The sequence below is a fragment of the Meriones unguiculatus genome, chromosome 9 (genome assembly GCF_030254825.1).
Source record: "Meriones unguiculatus strain TT.TT164.6M chromosome 9, Bangor_MerUng_6.1, whole genome shotgun sequence".
NCBI classification, from domain to species: domain Eukaryota; kingdom Metazoa; phylum Chordata; class Mammalia; order Rodentia; family Muridae; genus Meriones; species Meriones unguiculatus.
In genome coordinates, this window is record NC_083357.1 from 14,514,647 (window position 1) to 14,535,406 (window position 20,760).

Genomic DNA, 20,760 nt, shown 5'->3' on the forward strand with positions numbered 1-20,760 from the left:
AAGTAAACAAATAGAAACTGAAAGTGGTAAGATGAATACAGAATACAATGTTTTTAATAGTAACACTTACAGGCTACTGGCATAACAAGCTTTATTTGTTAAATTAGAGCAACGTATGACTCTTCAGCATAAAAATGTATAGTCAAAAATAACACCAGCAAGTGTTCCTCTAAAGCGTGTATGGAAAAACAAGAGAAGTATCATACACTCATAACAAGCAAAAATAGAAATGAACAACTAGAAAAATGGTACAATTAATCTTTAAGTTGATTCTAAGGAAAAAGGGATAAAAGAAACAAAGTCTTCTTGAAACTAATCAGGACCAAAGACAAAAGGTATAAGTCAAAAACTTGAAGGAGCAGAGAGGCTGGAGATATGGTTCAACGGTTAAGAGCACTGGCTGATCTTCCAGAGGACCTGAGCCCATTTCCCAGCAACTACATAATGGCTTTCAAACATCTGTAATGGAATCTGGTTCCCTCTTCTGCTGTGCATGAAAACAGTGTTCATATACATAAAATAAATAAATTAAAAAAATTAAAGGAGCAGAAATGCCATCAGCTTTACACAAGTTTTGTTTTTAGCTATGTGTGAATTAGTAATATCAAAATATTCAGTGGATATGTCCCAGAAGACAAAACACACACACACATACATACACATACACACACACACACACAAGCTGGCACAATAAGTAAAAACCGGAACAGACTTAAAATTTTAGATACATTAGTTTTAAATGGCAGATTTGAGAAATTATCCAAACAAACCTTGGTTTTTCTGTTTTACATGGTGACATTGCTTTTAGTTCTGTCACAGTCTAGTAGAAGGAAATATAGACAGTGGAGACTATAGAGGGAACAGGTTTTCTCCAGTCAGTAACAACACTACCAACAAGCTAAATATCAAAAAGAGTTAACACAATACTAGAAAACTCAAGCATCCAAAGCCATTACTCCAGACTTGGCTGCAAAGACTTGGCTTAGAGTTATGGTTGACCCCAGTCTAGATAAGAAGGCTGTGAACAGAGCACTTAGTGAATTACAAAAGAACCAATAATGTTTCTTGCTCCTTATCAGTAATCTCAGTTATCCAGGATCAACCATTGTCAGGAAAGCCTGTTGCTAAGGTCACAGTCCACCATTACTGGAAAGCCCTGAGCTCAGTGCCAATTGGAGTACTCTCTTTTTTGGCTTCTTCTTTTCTGCCTTCTTCTTCCCTCTTCTTGAAGAATGTCACATAGACAGACCATAGGGCAATTACTGGTCCAAATTTCTTTCTCCCAATAAGAACCGCCCTGCAGACTATCAAAGCAGATGCTAAGACGTATGGCCAACCTTTGGGCATAGTGTAGAGAACCTTATGAAAGAAGGGGGAAACAGTAAGAGGACAGGAACTCCACAAGGAGAGCAACAGAACCAAAAAATCTGAGCACAGGCGTCTTTCCTAAGACTGATATTCCAACCAAGGACCATGCATGGAGATAACCTAAGAGCCCTGCACAGATGTAGCCCATGGCAGTTCAGTATCCAAGTGGGTTCCATAGTAATAGGAACAGGGACTGTCTCTGACATGAACTGATTGGCCTGCTCTTTAATTACCTCCCCATGAGGGGGGAGCAGCCTTACCAGGCCACAGAAGAAGACAATGCAGCCACTCCTGATGAGACCTAATTGAGTAGGATCAGAAGGAAGGAAAAGAAGACCTCCCCTATTAGTAGACTTGGGGAGGGGCATGTGTGCAGAGAGGGAAGGAAGGGAGGGATTGGGACAGGAGGAGGGAGGGAACCACAGGGGGGATACAAACTGAATAAAGTGTAATTAATAAAGAATTTTTAAAAAGAACCAATTCAGCAAGCACTAGGAATTTCTGGAATGCCTTTCGATGTTAATGAGGCATCTGAGTACCTCAGCCCTTCAGCCAATGACATTTGCTCACCCTGGATATCCCCCCCTCCCCAGAGTTCTATATAACCCTTGTTCACCCCAAATATAAAATTGATCTGCCTCCCCAAAGCTAGTCCTGGAAGGTTATTTCCCTTTGTGTTCACAGGCTAGCAAACCCCTAATTCATTGGTTTTGCTCCCTTTGTCCTGATAACTGGTGGCCAACAGCCCCAGGAACAAGGGAGAGCCACAAACCACAGTTCAAAAGTGGTAAGGAAAACTTCAGGGAGGAAAAAAGTTCTATAAGTATTAAATTACAAGCAAGTTTAAATATATTAATATCTTGGTAGAATTCATGTTATCCTGTCTGGGACATGAATGGTCTTTTCTCCCCAAATCTCCATACTGCATATGCCACCTCCCCTTAATCATTTGAAATACAGGACTTAGTTCTATGAGTCCTTTTAGGCATCTCCTATAATGGCTGGAATATACCACCAAGAAATAGAGGGGGCCTCTTATACCTCTTTCAACCTTGTAGAAAAAAATTATGGTAGTTGATTTGTCTCAGAGTACCCAAGGCAAGGGACTATAACGTGGTAAATCTGATACTCTGCTTAGCCTTGAATCCCAATTTCTCCTTAGACCTCGACTGCCTACAGATTGGGAAAGAATCTTCACCAATCCTTTATCTGTCAGAGGACTCATATCCAGTATATATAAAGAACTAAAGAAGCTGAAAAGCAGCAAACCAAGTAATTCACTTAAAAAGTGGGGAACAGAGCTAAACAGAGAATTCTCTGTAGAGGAATACCGAATGGCAGAGAAGCATTTAAAGAAATGCTCAACCTCATTAGCCATTAGGGAAATGTAAATCAAAACAACCCTGAGATTTCACAGTACACCCATCAGAATAGCCAAGATCAAAAACTCAAGTGACAACACATGCTGGAGAGGTTGTGGAGAAAGTGGAACCCTCCTCAACTGCTGGTGGGAATGTAAACTTGTACAACCATTCTGGAAATCAATCTGGGGCTTTCTCAGACAACTAGGAATAGCGCTTCCTCAAGATCCTGCCATACCACTCCTAGGCATATATCCAAAAGAGGCTCAAGTACACAAAAAGGACATTTGCTCATCCATGTTTGTAGCAGCTTTATTTGTAATAGCCAGAAGCTGGAAACAACCCAGATGCCCCTCAACTGAAGAATGGATGCAGAAATTGTGGTACATCTATGCAATGGAATATTACTCAGCAATGAAAAATAAGGAAATCATGAAATTTGCAGGTAAATGGTGGGACCTGGAAAGGATCATCCTGAGTGAGTTGTCCCAGAAGCAAAAAGACACACACGATATATGGTCACTCATATAAACATACAACATAGGATAAACCCACTAAAATCGGTACATCTAAACAAACTAAGCAAAAGAGAGGACCCTAACTTAAATGCTCAATCCCCATCCTTAAAGGCAAAGAGGATGTACATCAGAAGAAGAAGCAAACAGGAAACAACCCAGGAACCTGCTACAGAGGGCCTCTGAAAGCCAGAAGAAGAAAACAGGAAACAACCTAGGAACCTGCCACAGAGGGCCTCTGAAAGCCTCTGCCCTGCAGACTATCAAAGCAGATGCTGAGCCTGATGGCCAACTGTCGGGCAGAGAGAATGGAATTTTATGTAAGAAGTGGGAAATAGCAAGGGCTGGAGAGGGCAGGAACTCCACAAGGAGAGCAACAGAACAAGACAATTTGAACACAGGGAACTTCCCAGAGACTCATACTCCAACCAAGGACTATTCATGGAGATAACCTAAAACCCTTGCACAGATGTAGCCCATGGCAGTTCAGTGTCCAAGTGGGTCACATAGTAATGGGAAGAGGGACTGCCTCTGACATAATCTGATTGGCCTGCTTTTTGATCACCTCCCCCTGAGGGGGGAGCAGCCTTACCAGGCCACAGAAGATGACAATGCAGCCACTTCTGATGAGAACTGATTGTCTAAGATCAGAAAGAAGGAGAGGAAGACCTCCCCTATCAGTGGACTTGGGGAGGGGCATGCATGCAGAAAGGGTGAGAAGGGTGGGATCGGGAGGGGAGGAGGGAGGGGCTTATGGGGGGATGCAAAATGAATAAAGTGTAATTAATAATAATAATAATAATAATAATAATAATAATAAAACATTAAAACCTTTAAAAATAATAATACAAGCAGCTAAATGCTCAGCCAGGAAAAAACAGACAACAGGATGTGGCTGGAATTCTCTGCACAAACTCTGATATTTATAGATGGAGGTGACACTGGACAACATCCAAATGGGTCTACCAAAATGAGGCCATGAAGAATAACAGGAGGTGTGGGACACAGTCAAGAACGTTTCCTAGCTGCAGTGACAACATGAAATGAAAACAAGCACTTAATCCAGAGTTTCTGTTCAGGTTCTAAATTGTAGATGATGGGTTTTTTTCAGGGATTTTAGGAAACTAACCTACTCATTGCAAAAGCTGAAGTAAGTGGAGACTCTTGGTCCTTATTGGTCCTCCAGCTGTTCATGTTGATCAGGTAGAATCTAAGTAAGGTATCTGTACCCTCATAACAAAAGGATATAATGAGCATCAGGGATCAGATGTTATTGGTTGAAAGAAGTGTTTCAATAAGTGGGTAATTCTCACAGAGAGTGGTCAGAGAAGATTTAGAGCATGGCAAATAACCAACAATTACTGAAGATAAGGGGCACTAAATTAGAAAATGTAGCTTGGTATACCATCCTGTGAAAGATCAAAAATGACCCACAGTATCTACAGCAAGTCTAACTAGAATGTCAAAATTATTTAACCTGTGGCCCAGAACATACCCAGAGTAGAGTTTAAAACCACATTCCTTTTTGTTTGTTTGGTGTGGGGTGGGGGTGGGGGAGTGTATTCATTCATGTAAGTATACAGGGGTTATGTGTGTACATTCATCTATGCCTCTCCCTTTTATTGATTTGCGACAGGGTCTCTCACGGAATGAGAACTTTGCTGTTTTACAAGGCTTAGCTATTCAGAAGCCCTCAGCAGCCTCTTGTTGGTATCCATCCCCCATATCTGGGGTTATTGGCTCTCACAACCACATCTGGATTTTTATATGTATGCTAGGGATTCAGCTTTTCAGGAGGACTCAGATCATTATGTTTGCAAAGCAAGAAGTTTGATCCTCAAGCCATCTTCCAACCCCTCTTTTCTTTTAAAGGTCAAAGAAGAAAAACACATTTCACAGAAAACAGTTCTTTGCAACTCACTAATATCTGCTCAGAAACACCAAGACCGGCACTGCAACAGCAATGACGAAGACCAAAACAGTAACCTGGGGTATATCCATGCCCAAGCTTTGTGAGATCACTTTTTCCATTTTCAACATTATAACATTTCTTGAAATAACAGTTTTAGAAATTTGGTGTCACCTCTGTGCCTTGGACCCTGGTATCACAACCCTTATTGATACTCAAGTCCATGGATGCTTGAGTCTTTCAGAGAAGTTGGCATAATATTTGCATGTACTTACCTTTCAGTGCATGGGCATCTTCCCAAGCACTTTTAATACCAAACACAGTGTAAGTGTGATATCAGTAGATATCATACTGTATCATTTAGGTCTGAAGACAAAAACGTCTCTACAGATCATGAGCAGAAGAAACCATTTTTCTGAATATTTTCTTTCCAAGGTTAGTTTAATCTTTTAATGTGTATATAAAGGACCACATGATTGGACCTCCTCTAAAAATTAAAGTGTGCCTGCAAACATTCTACTACTGTTCCCAATTAATTAGAGTTTGAGGCCTCCTCTTCTTACTATCCGAACATTCCTGTTGTCTATCTCTATTCCACAACAGCTGTATCTTGCGCCCATGTGATAGGGCACCTGCTCATGTCCTCCTTCTAAACTTTGCCATCTCTTATCTCCCTAGTACTTCCTCCCTAACCTCTGAACATCGTACAGTGGCCAGTTGCTTGTGTCATTGATCCCATGATCCTTTTTTTTTTTTTTTTTTCTAAATTCTGTCAGGACTCTATAGACCACCTTACGCTTGAATCCAGGAGCCCATACCAGAGGTCTAGCAATTTAAAAATGATTTTTTTTAAATATACAAGAAAGGCAAAGTCTCATGTGTCCACCAGATTACAGACATGTCTTTGTGAAATGGTTGAGGACACTGGTTGGAACCTGTTGGTGCCTTTCCAGGTCCAATCACTTCCCCATCAGGCAAATGTCCCTTGCTTATTCTCTGGGCGATTTTCAGCTTATTAGGGCTGCTGTGATAGCAGCCCATGCTTCAGCTCATTAGCTGCTTGCTCCTTAAATGGAATCCGTTAGCTAAATATAACCAGGAGCCTCTAGTCATTTGCACTAATTGTGTTGAGTTGTTTTGTTAAGGTAAATAACAGAAGTTACCAGTGTATGTACACGAAGGCCATAATTTTTCTGTTTGTAAGCAAGCTGGGCATTGTTCACCAGGCTTATTCAGCTGTCAGCTAAATAGAATGCCTGCTCAGGTCGTCGTGGTCCAGTGAGAAGCCCACAGCTAGGCAGCATACAATCACAGCCTCTTCTCATGAGAAATGAGGAGCAGAGGAGAGGCTCCTCCTTCAGCTTGAGAATCCAACCACATGATAGTCTAGGGATGAGGCCAGGCAGTGGAAAATTGGCCTGATTACTACAACCCTATTCTGGGTTAATCCAGACGCTTTAGAAATAGGACATACATCGACATCCTTAAGTCCTTCTGTGAGGCAAAGCAACTAAGAATTTCCACAGATCATTCTCTCTCTCTGGCTTTTTGGGTGGTTTGACTGCATATACGTTTGTGCACCATGTGCATGCCTAATGCCTATGAAGGTCAGAAGAGGGCTTTGGATGCCCTGGATCTGGAATTACAGATGGTTTTGAGATACTATATGGCCTTCTGTAGATGAGCAAGTTCTCTTAACCACCCAGCCATCTCTCCAGCTCCCAAGTGTTCTTTTGAAATTCAATGTCATTAGATTACTTATGTCCACCTCCAATACAATAAGCTTAATTATTATTCCTGAATTGCCCTGTTGTTGTTTAGGTTAATTGTATTTTCAGACCCTAAGTGAAGAAAAATGGAATCCTGTGGGAATAATAATGACCCTTTTTTCATCTTCACAGTCTCCTATACATCTTACATACAGAAATAAGTCTTGCCTTTTGGAACACCTAACTTTCTGATGAACTTCTGAGTTCAGAATATATGTCTCCAGTCTTCCTCTTTTTGTCCCATGGTTGTTGGTGAACTCCCCTATTCAAAACTGAGATAGATGTATGGACGGTAACAGGTGTTTGAAGATCTTCCCATGCACAGAAAATACATATCCCAAGTGGAGACTAACTTCCCATATAATTCTAGAGCAGGTGAGTGGACCTTTTCTAGCTCTGAATTCTTCATAGGTGACACCAATTAACCACTGTTAAGTTTCACTAGATTTAATAATAGATCATCATTACGTAGTAACAGGTGCACACAGTTTGGGGATAAACATCAAAGAAATTAAAGTGATATGATCAAATGTACTTCAAAATATTTTAGCTGCCAAAGACATTAAAAAGAGAAAAATGATATATAAAACAGACATGAGAAAATCTCAGTAACTGTTGAACCTTGGTGAGGAATATGTAAGTGTTCATTTAAATTTTTATTTATCCTATAGTTTATGTCTAAAGGTTAAAAGAAAAGAACTCCTCTGGCTATTGTGTATATATACCTCCATAACAGTTGGGAAGGTTCAGCTGTTCTTCAGAGGTGAGGGCATCTGGACTGTGGATGCATGAAGGGTCCTTGGAAAATGCTTGTGAACATCTGAGCACGCTGAAAACTCAGGGTTTGTGAGGTGGGTTTCATTTGGCCTAACACTTTGCCATACAACAGCAAGCAGGTGACAAGTGCCAAGCCAGAAATGTTTTCTACTGTCATGTGCACTTAGAAGGCAGCTCCCCACTGGGTGTCTGCTTAGCTCCTCCTCCTGAACATTAATACTTTAAAGGCTCTACTCAATCCTACAAGGACAAAGGAAAATCACCTCCTTACGTGATCCTGTTAGTTTGGGAGATAAGGAAGAGATCCAGAAAAGGAAACTGATAGGCGGCCTTCCCCTTTCAAGGGCATACATCTACCAGGCATTGTGCTAAGTGACGTCCCTGATACCTACAGAAGATCCTCATATTGTGCATTTGGCAGGTACTCTGTCCTTCCCCAGTTGAAATACACATAGGTCTTCATTCAACAATTCATCTCTCCTGTCATGCTGGAAACGCTCACAAGTCAAGTCTGTATCTTCATTTGTTCACTGCTGAGAGTTACCACAGCATCTCTTTCACTAAAAGTGCCTCCTATTAGCTTATGGGTGCTTACTGAGTGCCTGCTGGACAAGTAGCTACTCTATCTCATTCAATCCACAGGACAGGGATAAGAGATATCACTCTCAGTTTTATAGATGAAGGCCAGAAATATATGGAGATCTTTCGGGGTGGGGGTGTTGTAGTTCTGTAAGACTAAGAAGTAGCCTATATGTAGCAGTGACAATTAATTTTGTGGGCTCTTTAATTGCTAGCATGAGACCTGGAGAGACGGCTTAGTGAAGAAATGCACTTGTTATCTGAGCATGAGAACATGAGTTCAGATGGCATCACCAGCATAAAACAACGGGTGATGCCACCTGTGCATGTGTCTACGCCTTAGTCAGGGGTGCTATTGCTGTAATGGAACACCATGACCAAAAGCAACTTGGGAGGAAATCAAGAGATACCATCAATCTTACCTTCATTAATGAATGTAAAAGGACTGACCAGTAATCCTCAAAAGTTAAGGTCATTAAAGTAAAACCCATAACACCTAAGTGCAAGACACCTAAGTGCACTAAACGGGATATGGAAGAGAGTGTTGGCATGAATGCAAAATTTGGGACTATAAAAATAAAGTTTAAGTCTAGTTAAGAATGTTGTGTGATCCAAGATGGTGACAGCCAGCACACAATGTATCTGAGGAGCATAGGATCTGATACTCCGAAATTGGTGAGTGGAGGGGCAGCTGAATATCCACATTGAGACCTGCTGGGCAAGAGGGAACAACCTGTGAACTGGGAATGTTTGGATCCAGGTTGCTTGTGGATGTTTCGAAGGACTAAGAGTGGAGAATATTCAAGTCCCTGCACTTCCCTTTTCCCCAAGCGCAGGTCTGCAGAGACTACCAGCAGTGGCCTACTACGCCCCAAGTACTGGCCTCCATGCTTGGCTGAGACTGCAGTGATTTCCCCAAGCACAAGCCTCTGAGCTCAGTGACTGAAAAGGCACAGGTTGAACTCCTGGTGGGCTGCAACTGTGGCAGGACAGCAGCTACTTCAAGTAAAAACCTCCTCTGTGTGCAGTGATTGAAACAGCACAGGTGGGCCTCCCAGAGCTGCACTGGGGAAGGGCAGCAGCTAGTCCAAGGAGGAACCTCCATGCTTGGTGACTGAGGCTACAGAGACATCCCTGCTTGGCGGCCAAACAGTAGATACTACCGAGCTGATGGATCTCCTACACTCTCATTTGCACCTGCAGGTCCAAATCTGAGCGTAGAGAACAGGGGGATCCCCTGTGCTTTCCGATTGGGCCTGTGAGTGAGTGAGTGTGCCTTCAAGTGAGCGCATGCAGAGCCCCAGATCCAGGGTCCCTCTAAAATAGCAGCCAGACAACAGATCCCTCCCACCCACATCCCCACTATGGGCAACATAGGGATCCTTGGAACAGCATCTCAAGATTAAAGCCCATGTTCTATGGGTCTACCAGTGGAGTCCAGGCAAACAATACTTGGAGCCCAGACAGATCTGTAAAGCAGAAGGACAGTGCAAGAGGCATGCAGGCCACTGAGGTATTCAGGGCACCTGAGCATGAGCATTATGCCTGTGAACAGGGCCAATACCCCTCCGCTCACTTAGGCTCCACCCTTCCAGGCATCTACACACTCTAGCACACTCACCCCCAAAGCAAACTGCCACGCACATGCCTGCACTTGCACACATGCATCTATGACATTCCACCCTTAGCTACAGCTGAAACACCAACATCCACTCTCAAACCAGTGGACCTCTCTCATCTTCCTGAAGAACACTACAGACACCGGAGAAAGATGGACCAATTTTGAAGACCAGACTCCAGGAACAACTAAGGCTACTGATAAGCAGATGGCTAGAGGTCTGAATAAGAACAAATCCAACAAAAATCAGGATATCATGATCTCACCAGCAACCCCCAAAATCAATGGACATTTAAATTCATTGAAAACACAGGAAAATGATTTTAAAGATATGCTTATTAGTTGTTAGAGGCACATAAAGAGGAAACAAACAAAGCTCTCAAAGAAATATAGGCAAATACAGTCAAGCAAATAGAGGCACAGGTAGAGGCTCAAGTACTGGCATATAGGGAGGAAATGAACAAAAAAAAAAAAAATAGAAGCCATCATGGAAAGACCAGAACCTGCATTCAAACGGATAAAGGAAGTGGTTTAAGGCATGAAAACAGAATTAGAATCATTCAAGAAAACACAAGCAGAGAAAACCCTGGAGCTGGAGAATTTAGAGAAAAGATTAGGAACCACAAAGGTAAGCATCACCAACAGAATACAATAGATAGAAAAGAGAATCTCAAGATACACTTGCAGAAATTGATACCTCTCTCAAAGAAAAAGTAAAATCAGAAAAGTTCCAAATGTAAAACATCTAAGAAATCAAAGACAACACCATAAAAAGAAAAAAAAAAATCTAAGAATAATAGGAATAGATGAAAAAGAAGATTCCAGGCTCCATGGTCCAGAAAATATATTCAAGAAAGTCATAGAAGAAAATTTTCCCAACTTAAAGACAGAAATGTCCATAAATATACAAGAGGCCTAGACTAGACCAGAAAAGAAACGCCTCACATCACAAAATAGTCAAAACGCTAAACCTACAAAACAAAGAAAAAATATTAAAGGCAGTAAGGGAAAAAGGCCAAGTAACATAAAAAGGTAGACCTATCAGAATCACACTAGGTTTCTCAACAGAAACTATGATACCTAGAAGGGCCTGGGTAGATATCATGCGGACTCTTAAGAGACCACAGATGCCAACCCAGACTACTATACCCAACAAAGCTTTCAATCAACATAGATGGAGAAAACAAAATATTCTGTAGCAAAACTACACTTAAACAATATCTACACAGAAACCTAGCCCTACAGAAGATACTAGAAGGAAAATTCCAATACAACAAAATCAACTACACCCAAGAAAACACAGGATATAGGTCACAACAAAGAATTTTAAAAAAAAAAGTAAGCATTGAAACCCAGTAACACCACCAATTCCACAATAAAAGGAACTAACATTCATTGGTCACTATTCTCTATCAACATCAATGAACTCAACTCTCCAATAAAAAGACACAGACTAACAGGATGTTTGTAGAAGCAGGATCCAACATTCTGTTGCATCCAAGAAACACACCTCTGCAAAAAAGATAAATACTACCTCAAAGTAAAGGGCTGGAAAAATGTTTTTCAAGCAAATGAATCCAGAAAACAAGCTGTTGTAGCTATCCTATTATCTAGTAAAATAGATTTTCAATGAAAATTAATAAAAAATGATGATGAGAGCCACTTTATATTTATTAAAGGAAAAATCCACCAGGAGGACACCACAATCGTGAACATCTATGCCCCAAATACAACAGCACTTGCATTTGTAAATGAAATATTATTAAAGCTCAAATCTCACACTGATCCCAACACCTTAATAGTGACAGACTTCAACACTCCATTCTCACCAAGGGACAGATCATCTAGACAGAAGCTAAATGTGGAAATAATGATACTTACAGAGATCCTAAATCAAATGGACCTAATAGATGTCTACAGAACTTTTCACACAAACTCACAAGAGTATACCTTCTTTTCAGCTCCTCATGGAACCTTCTCAAAAATTGACCATATAGTTGGGCACAAAGCAAGCCTCACCAGATACAAGAATACTGAAATAATTCCTTATATCCTAATAGACTACTATGGCCTAAAATTAGACCTCAACAACAACAAAAATAACAGAAAGCCTACATACACATGGAAACTAAACAACTCTCCACTCAATGACAGCTTGGTCAAGAAAGAAATGAAAAAAGAAATTAGAGACTTCCTAAACTTCAATAACAATGAAGGCATCTATCTACAGAAGTTTTTTGTTTTCCTATTCTGAACATCTGTACTTTTTAGAGAATATGTTCTTCTCCTTTCCCAGATTCTATAGGCTGCCTGTGTTTGGACTGATTCATTTCCATCTTCAGAGACAGTGATATAACACTGAATGTCTTGTTTTCCGACTTTCTCCATTTTTCTATAAGTATTTATGTGTTTGGCTGCACCTATTAGAAAAAAATACAGACTCATTCCCTCACCTAAGAAAACCTTAATCCAATTACAGTTTCAAAATCCTCTAGTCACGTAAGGTGCCATATTCATAAAGTCAAGGAATTAGAACATTAACATATTAAACAAGAAACACTCTTCCTCTTCCATGGTTATATAACATCTCCTGATATTAGCATCACAGGTTTCCTGCAAAGGGGATGTTATTCAAAATAAAATAGTGTAAAATAAATTAATAGTTATATGATGGGCTGTGCTAGACACATACTACATTAAGGTCACAAATCTGTAGATTCTCAAAGTCAAATGCAGGCTATTGAAGATATTCCTGCTACTGATCAAATTTTAAAGTCCTTTATTCATTCTCATTGATGGAGAAACAGTAGAGCTGCATGCAAAGTGATTCTTGCAGATTTTTCTAGAGAGTGCTTGTATTGCTATTGAATTAATCTAGCTGAGACAAAAGTGATTTCAAACCCAGGGGCAGGTATTTATTTGGCTTAATATAGTTGTTCCTGGATACTCATGATCTTTTTTCCTATGAGAAGACGCAAAGTTTCTCAGGGGCTCCAGTTATATATTTCAAACTGCACTAAACAAATAGCATCTGGCCTTAGACTTCATGATACTGAGGTACAAACATTCCCCCCACTGAGCAAGATGTTACTGCAACACACTGACCTGGTTAGAAACAAGATGCTGGTGACTCGGCTGATATCTCTCATCTAAGGCAGAGTTCAATTTGATTCCAAAGGCTGTGGGACAAGTGTGTCTTTCTGCAGGATGCCTAGAAGTCAATGATAAAGTGCTGTGTCTCTGGGTCTCCAACACATATTTTTCTTCACTAAAACCATATGAACTGTAGAATTTGTCTCACATGAAAATCCTGAGAAACAAGTCATTTTGGAGGGAAAATACACTTGTCCTTTACTTAAATAATTCGTAAATTTATTATTAGTGGAAAAAAAGAATGTTTGATGTTATATTTCTGTTTCTTTTAGTTTTACCCGCTACCACTTGAACACCACAACTGCTGAAAACAAGTGAAAGGAACTGACTCACTTCTTGAAGCTCAATATGACAACCCCAATGAAAGCAACAGAAATGTATGTGCAACCCTTCTCACCAGGGGTGTTCTTCTCATGACCCGAACCAGCTCACAAATGAAGGTTTTCTGAGAAGAAGCCATTGGACTGAATAAATGGTTTTGCAATGAATGGTCAGCAATTGAAAAACACAGGAGAAAAGGCAAGGAAGCAAGCACACAGGCCAAGATAGACTACAAATGATAAGAAAATTAGAAGGAAAGGTGCTCTCTAAAAATTATTGTCTATGGAAAAAAAAGACAGGCCCTTTTTAAAAATGTTGCTTGTTGTATTCTCAATAGAATCCTAAAATTATTATGTGTATAAGATAATAACAAGTGTTCATACAGAGGAACACAAAAACTGACCTTCTTCACAAGACAACCCTTAGTACCATGAAGCAAAACAATTCTTGGTAACAAGGCATCACCTTCACTGGCCTGAATATTTTGGAAAATCTTTTTTTCAGAAATAGAAATACATATGAAATAGGACTGACAGAAAAGTCATAATAATATAAACAGTAGGCAACTACTCCAAACAATAGAAGCAATCAAAAATCTATACTAATATAACCTAGGAGAAACTATACTTAAAGATTCAACAAAAATAGTAACAGAGACAGAAACAGACACACAAACACACACACACACAAAGAATATGTTGGGATATTACCAAGGGAATTGATTTAAAACATAAAGATTACCCAACTGTAGAAATAATTTTCCCAATATTCCTTCCCACAAAAGACACAGCTTCTAGAATCAAAGATCACTGACCCCATGCTAAGGTCAATGGAGTACTCTAGAGAAGGCGTGTCCCAATACAAATGTGCCAGTCTCTGAAAGAAAATCTACAGATTGAAGCAATGCTAGAGTTTATGAGTAGACAATGAGAAATGAATGGAATTTATTAAAGGAAACACTAAAGAAATTTTACCTACAAAGTAGAGCCCCTGTTATTTTGGCAGCTGAGGCATCTGGTAACTTGTTTCATGCCTGCAAATCCAACAAAGAAGTGAGTTTTAGATACATACTTCTCCCGTTTGCATAGTGTTTGTGGCTATTGAAGAGATTCTTGTTTGAAAATCAGACTCACTTTCACCCAACAAGGTTCATTAAATCAGGTGTCTTGTCATAGATCCTATGGAGTAATAAGAAAGTTGAGGCTATATCACTGGGTAGTGAATATGTGGGAGAAAGCAGAATCTCATCTTAGACATGTCCTAGTGGCTATAAGAAAATACCAAACATCAACTCTGCTTTAAAAATATGAGTATTTTAAACACTCCTCTCAAAATCAGCATCTCTCTCTCTCGGTAGGTCAAAAACAAAATACAAATATATGCTGCTTTTACAAGACACCACACAAACCAAATGAATGTGAAACATTAACATTAAAAGGTTATACTGGCTGTCCACAAGTAAATATAACTCCAGGGTAGCTATTTCTGTGTCAAATCAGAAGTCAAGGCAAAATGCACTAAGTGGAGAAAAGGTTACTTCCCACAGATAGAAAGCAAAGCCCATAATGAAGACCTAACAATCATGATTCTTTGGAAATGAATCACATAGCATCGAAGTGCAGAGCAACAACCCTTAGGAATCCAGGCACAAACTGACGGCAGCAACCGCAATAGAAGGCTCTCAGAACCGTGAAATGTTAGCTAGCTCAAGTAAGCCAAAAAATCAATGCATAAGGAAGGAAAAAGCAAACAAATAAATAATCATGTGGAGATTTCACACAGTGCAATGAATATGTGCAGGGACTTTTTAGAGCATGCACTTTAGACATTAATCTTAACCCATCTCCTCTCTTCTCCAATTTTACATTCTTGCCTCAACTTCCCACCTTTGCTTCTACTTCATTTTCTTGTTTAATTACTTTTAAAGGAAACAAGTGGTATATGTACACATATTCAATTTCCTTCAAATCCCTTCAGAACGATAGAGGCTGTAAATAGTTAAATAAGAATAGTGTTTTAAGGCTTGGAGGGAATGTTTTCACCAAAGGAGGTGGGAGAATGACATGCAGATCCCAAGAGGCATTGATGCCCTTGCCAGAGGCACAGCCCCAGCTGCCAAGTGATGGGCTGAGAACTGGTGACCTTGTTACTTCTATTCCCAAGACAGCTAGCCTTGGCCATTGCTGGAGCTTTTCATATCATCAGCCGTTAGCTTCTGCTTGAATGTGGAACATTTTATTATTTCAAACTTGCTTCATATTTTCCCTCCTATATTTGAGTTTTATATGCATCTTCTAGATATTATGAATGGTCCTTTCCATACTAACATCTTCCCAATTGAGATCTGGGAAAGTTTGGGAGTGGTGAAGATGGACAACTGAAAAATTGGGAGGTGGGGTGACACAGTCTAAAATACTGCTCTCCCTTCTGACATTGTTCACAAGCTGGCACACGTTAACAGTTTGACTGAGAAATGTCACCCACATACTAATGTGTTTGAATAGTTCTTCCCCAGTGGGTGGCAGTTTGCAGAGGTTGTGAAATCTCCAGGAAGTAAATAACGGCTGGAGAAAGTGTGAGTAGGGTTGGATTATGGTTGATGGCCTACCCGTTCCCCCATCGCTGCCTGAGTTTCCACATCCCATCTATTGCTGAGAAGTGAGCCACTGCAGGTTCCCACAGAAAGGCTGGAACACAAGGCACCATGCTTTCCAGCCATAAAACCATGAGCTCAGATAAACCCTTCATTATTTAAGCTGCTTCTTCTTGGGTGTTTGAAAACAACAACAACAATAATAAAAAATGAACCAATACAGAATGGTTCTCAAAAATTACTGTTAGGATTAGGTATGTATCAAGACTGAAAATAATTCCCTTGGAGCTCTTATATCCAAGATTAGTGTTTAACAAGAAGAAAAGATAGATTGAACAGGTTAAGCAATGTAGCACACAGGAGAGCTTCCAGGAGGTATGTGAGGCGTAGAGCTTCCAACTGCCTATCAGTGAGGAGCCAGGACACTGCCTCTCTCACCACAATTGCATGTAAATAGGAATGCACACAACATACATAAATATACAAGATATATAGATACAGCTGAGAAAAATGGGGAAGAGAGAGAATGAGAGAGGCAGACAGACAGAATAATCTACCAAGGAAGCTCACCTGAGTTTTTGTTTGTTTTGTTTTGTTTTGTTTTGTTTCTTGAGGAATAATCATGTGGAAATGATGACATCATTATCTGTATAGTTGACCTCTATAGTCTCCAGTACCTCTGTAAGTTGGTTGGCAGAGCCCCCACCCTATATTGTTATTTCCCAACTATAGGGCTGTCAGATATAATCATTACCCACCCTAACTCAATATCCCACTCAACATCCCCAGAAAAACAGCCAGCCCCTATCGGGTGTGGTATTCTGAAGATTTTGTAGTAACTGTTTGAATTCAAAATTCAAGGACAAGGGCCAAACATCTTACTAGCATCAAATTCTTCACTATGCAGAACTGCTAAGCCTTCAGTGTAGAAGAGATGGGGAGGTAAAAGAGGCAAAGAGTGGAGGATAAGAAAATGAATATTGCCATAACTAGCTAGTGTTTACAATGCTCCTTTATGCACCAGACATCATGCTGCATCCTTTACTAAAGCACCTTTTGAAGGAAACGGCTGTGTATGGAGGCTGTGGAGTCATGTGCTCAGTATATGCTAATGCTGAAAACTGTCTCTTCTGGTGCCACCCCTTTTAATGGAGGCAAATTAAAAGTAATGGAGAGAATGGGCAAGGCTCAACGTTTTACTTCATGTAACTTTGAACAGCTGTTTCTAGAATGAAAATTCGTGAAATCAGGGAGATTAGTCAGTTGCTGTTTTACAGTAGTGTGTCTTCAGCACTGAGAAGACTTACAAAGAAGTCACTCAACAGTTATTAGCTAAATGGAACGTAGCTATGTCCTTTTGTCTAGTGACACAGAAAACATAGCTGCCTGTGGAGATAGTATAAGGACAGAGGAATTAATGCAGCAGGGTTGTTGACTCAGTAAGGATAGGAGCTGCAAGCAATACCACTAACATCATGATTGAGTGACCACACTGACACACTGAGGCATTCATGGGAGCCCTGTGTCTTGGTGAGTTCTCTGGGGCTATAACAACACACTAAGGATGGGAAACCTATAAACAATGTACAATTATTTGGCTCACAATTTCTAAGTCTAGTGCACTACAAGTGTGAGGAGAGGAACTAAAATGGCAAGGTCCTCCTGCTGCACCATTACGTGACAGGGGTAGGGAACACACATAAGACAGATAAAGAACTGAATCAAACTCAACATTTTCCAGAAATCTGATTTCAAGTTAACTAACTCAGTCTTAGGCTAACCACACTAATTCATGTCTATCCTCATGGCCTGATAAAGTTTTGAGATTATAATACAACCCCATCATTCAAGCCCTCATATATGGTTTGCTACTACCACAAAAGCAAACTAAATTTCTACTTGCAATGTATCTGTTAAGAAACGGAGCATGTGTCTGATCGATGTGAGTCCTTCACACTCCAGGAAGCAAGATCAAGGCAGAGTACTCTGGGAATGTTCAAGGCCGACTCAACAGCACCGTGGTCCTCTTCTGCAATCTGTGCTTCAGACAACTTATTTATTTCTTGTTCTGTTCTGTGACTTTCTTCATGTCTTAATTTTGTTTTCTGTATCGGCCATCAAATCGCAGGTCTTAAACACATTAGGCAAGCAAACACTGAGTTACATCCCCAACCCCATTTCTGTGGTGTCTTAATGTTTAGTTCCATTTTATCATGATGCAGTTTGTTTCTATTTCTAATGTTAAGATTCATAATGATTTTATTCTTCTCTCCACTTTTAAAAATGTACATGCTTGAGGCTACAAAATTTTTTCATAAACATCTACGATAGGGTTTGGCCTGAAACTGCATATTCTAGCCTTTGATTGACTGTTGATTATTTTTTGAACTTAGAATCCATATGTTTCTTGTGAAAAATTTCCAAGTGCATTTGGAAATATTAGTTAAGCTGAATTATTGGTTAAAAAACTGTCATATGAACACTCACAGACAAAAATTAAGTTTACACACAATGGAACATATAGCATTCAGAAGCATAGCTCCTAAATTTCATGTGGAAATGTCCATACAGCAGGGTTGTGGCACAGTTTACATGGGTCTCATTCCTGAAACCCAAGCTGTCATTTCCCAGCATAGACATTGTGCTCCACGCCTCTTTCTAGAGCTTCGCCATTTGAATGGTGAGCCCCACACCAGTACATGAAGACCTCCTAGCTCCCTGAGATGCATCTGTTTTTATCTGCCACTGGCCCTGGGAGCTCGAGAGGCACCATAGAAATACTGTCATGGCACCTAAGAAGTGTGTTTATTGTATGGTGTTCCCAGTGTTTTCTCTATGATTTAAGAAAGTTCTATCAGTACAATTACATTTTTAAAAATACTAGATGTTTAGGAGAGATTTTACAACTGCATGGAACCCTCAATATTTTATTTTGGGGCTCGCTGTGAGATAATTAATACCCTTCTCTAAGCTTTAGCCATGGGTCACACCAACCCTAGTGGGCACTGATAGAATAATCTATTAAATTAAATGCCAGCATTGCAGGCCCCGTGCTACATAGGAATCTGCCCCATTCATTCAGTGAAGCTCTTACTGGCAGGTCTTCAAAATTTCCAAGCAAGAATACATAGGAATGAAACCACAAAATTACTCATCATTTCTTTACATTGAGAATGACCCCTAAGACTTCATCATTTACTCATTCTGCAATGTGAGTGATTTCTTTAAGCTCAAGAGATCAGTCAGTTCGCCTATACACTGAAAACAATGTCAGTCAACTAAATGGGACCAAACAAGAAAACATGGGTACAGTCACACAGTATACAGGACATGGTGTATCAGGCCTCATACTCTTGATTCTGTGGTTGTGGTAGGAGCTAAACTCAGGTGACGCTCCTAAGAGCTCTTTGATAAATTCTCAGGTACTGAAATAGCATCATTTAGTAGAAAATGAAATGTTTAGTGTGCCTGAGGAAAAGGAGACAAAAAGGTGGGTTGCTCTCCCATCCTCTCTCTCTCTCTCTCTCTCTCTCTCTCTATATATATATATATATGCTTATGTATATTATGTATGCATATATGCATATATTTGTATATATTATATATAATACCTGTGCTTATAAGATAAATAAATGCTTATAAATATATAATCTATTAAAGTAATTTGGCTATACATATGCATGTATGAGCCTATAATTACAATAAAATTAAACATGTATTTACATATAATTACTTAGGTATAGATACTATGGAAACAGACACATTGTTTATCCCTATTTTAAAGGACTTTCCTTAGGACCCAAGAACTTAAATTACCAAAGATATTACTCTAGTTTCTTATATATTCACTTTATAATTTTTTTAAGTTTGCTTCTCTGTCACTATTATTAAAAAAAAAAAAAAAAAACTGACCAAAAGCAACTTGGAGATTTTATTTAGGCTTCCAGGAAGTACTCTATACTCCATCGCCAAGGGAAGCCAAGGCTGGAACTGAAGCAGAAGCCATGGAGGATCACTGCTTACTGGCTTGATTTACAATGGCTTGCTCAGCCTGCTTTCGTGTAACCTGAGACCACCTGCCCAAGAATGACACTGCCCACCACGGTCTAGGCCCTCCCGCATCAATCATTAATAAAGAAGATGTATCACAGACAACCCACTTTCCAATCAAATGAATCTGAAATATGCCAGTAAATAGTTCACACATGTGCCAACGTGAAAATCAAATCGCATACAATTACTAAAGGCTGTTGTGGTTGTGGTTATGATCATTTAGTATAATATACAAAAGTTAGGAAATTTCGTTTTTTTTAAATTTCACTTTCACAAAACATTTTAGATACATACGCATAGACACAAATAAACGCTCGCTCTTTTTGTTACACGAAGAATTTTAAGAGAGGCTGGTAGAGGCATTGCAGGTATGGCTGCTGTGTCGCCTGCGCGTCAGTAGGTGGCAGAGAGGAGAGAGGCTAGGTCTATCGGAGTTAGGACTTGTGAACATCTAGATGATTAGTAGCCTAACACTCCCTGAAAAAAAGCGAGCCTAAGACTACCACCTATCTGGTACCATACAGGCCTGGATGGGCTCCCAGTGTGGGCAGCCAGCCAGAGACTAGAAAACCCCACCTAGGACCACTGCCGGAGGGCAGGAGGGCAGGTGTGAACTCAAGCCTGTTTGGGCAAGGACCAGGCACTGGGGTCATGAAAGCAGCAACGCTGTCCCTGGCCTTACCAGCTGCAGCGTTCAAGAGAGTGAGCCTCCCGCCTCACTTGGGCAGCACAGTCCAGTTGATT

General features: G+C 40.1%; 1 pseudogene; it reads left to right on the forward strand.

Moving 5' to 3' along the window:
• The first annotated feature begins 20,365 nt into the window (after positions 1–20,365).
• Positions 20,366–20,491, forward strand: LOC132656706 (small nucleolar RNA SNORA17; annotated as a pseudogene).
• The last annotated feature ends 269 nt before the right edge of the window (positions 20,492–20,760 follow it).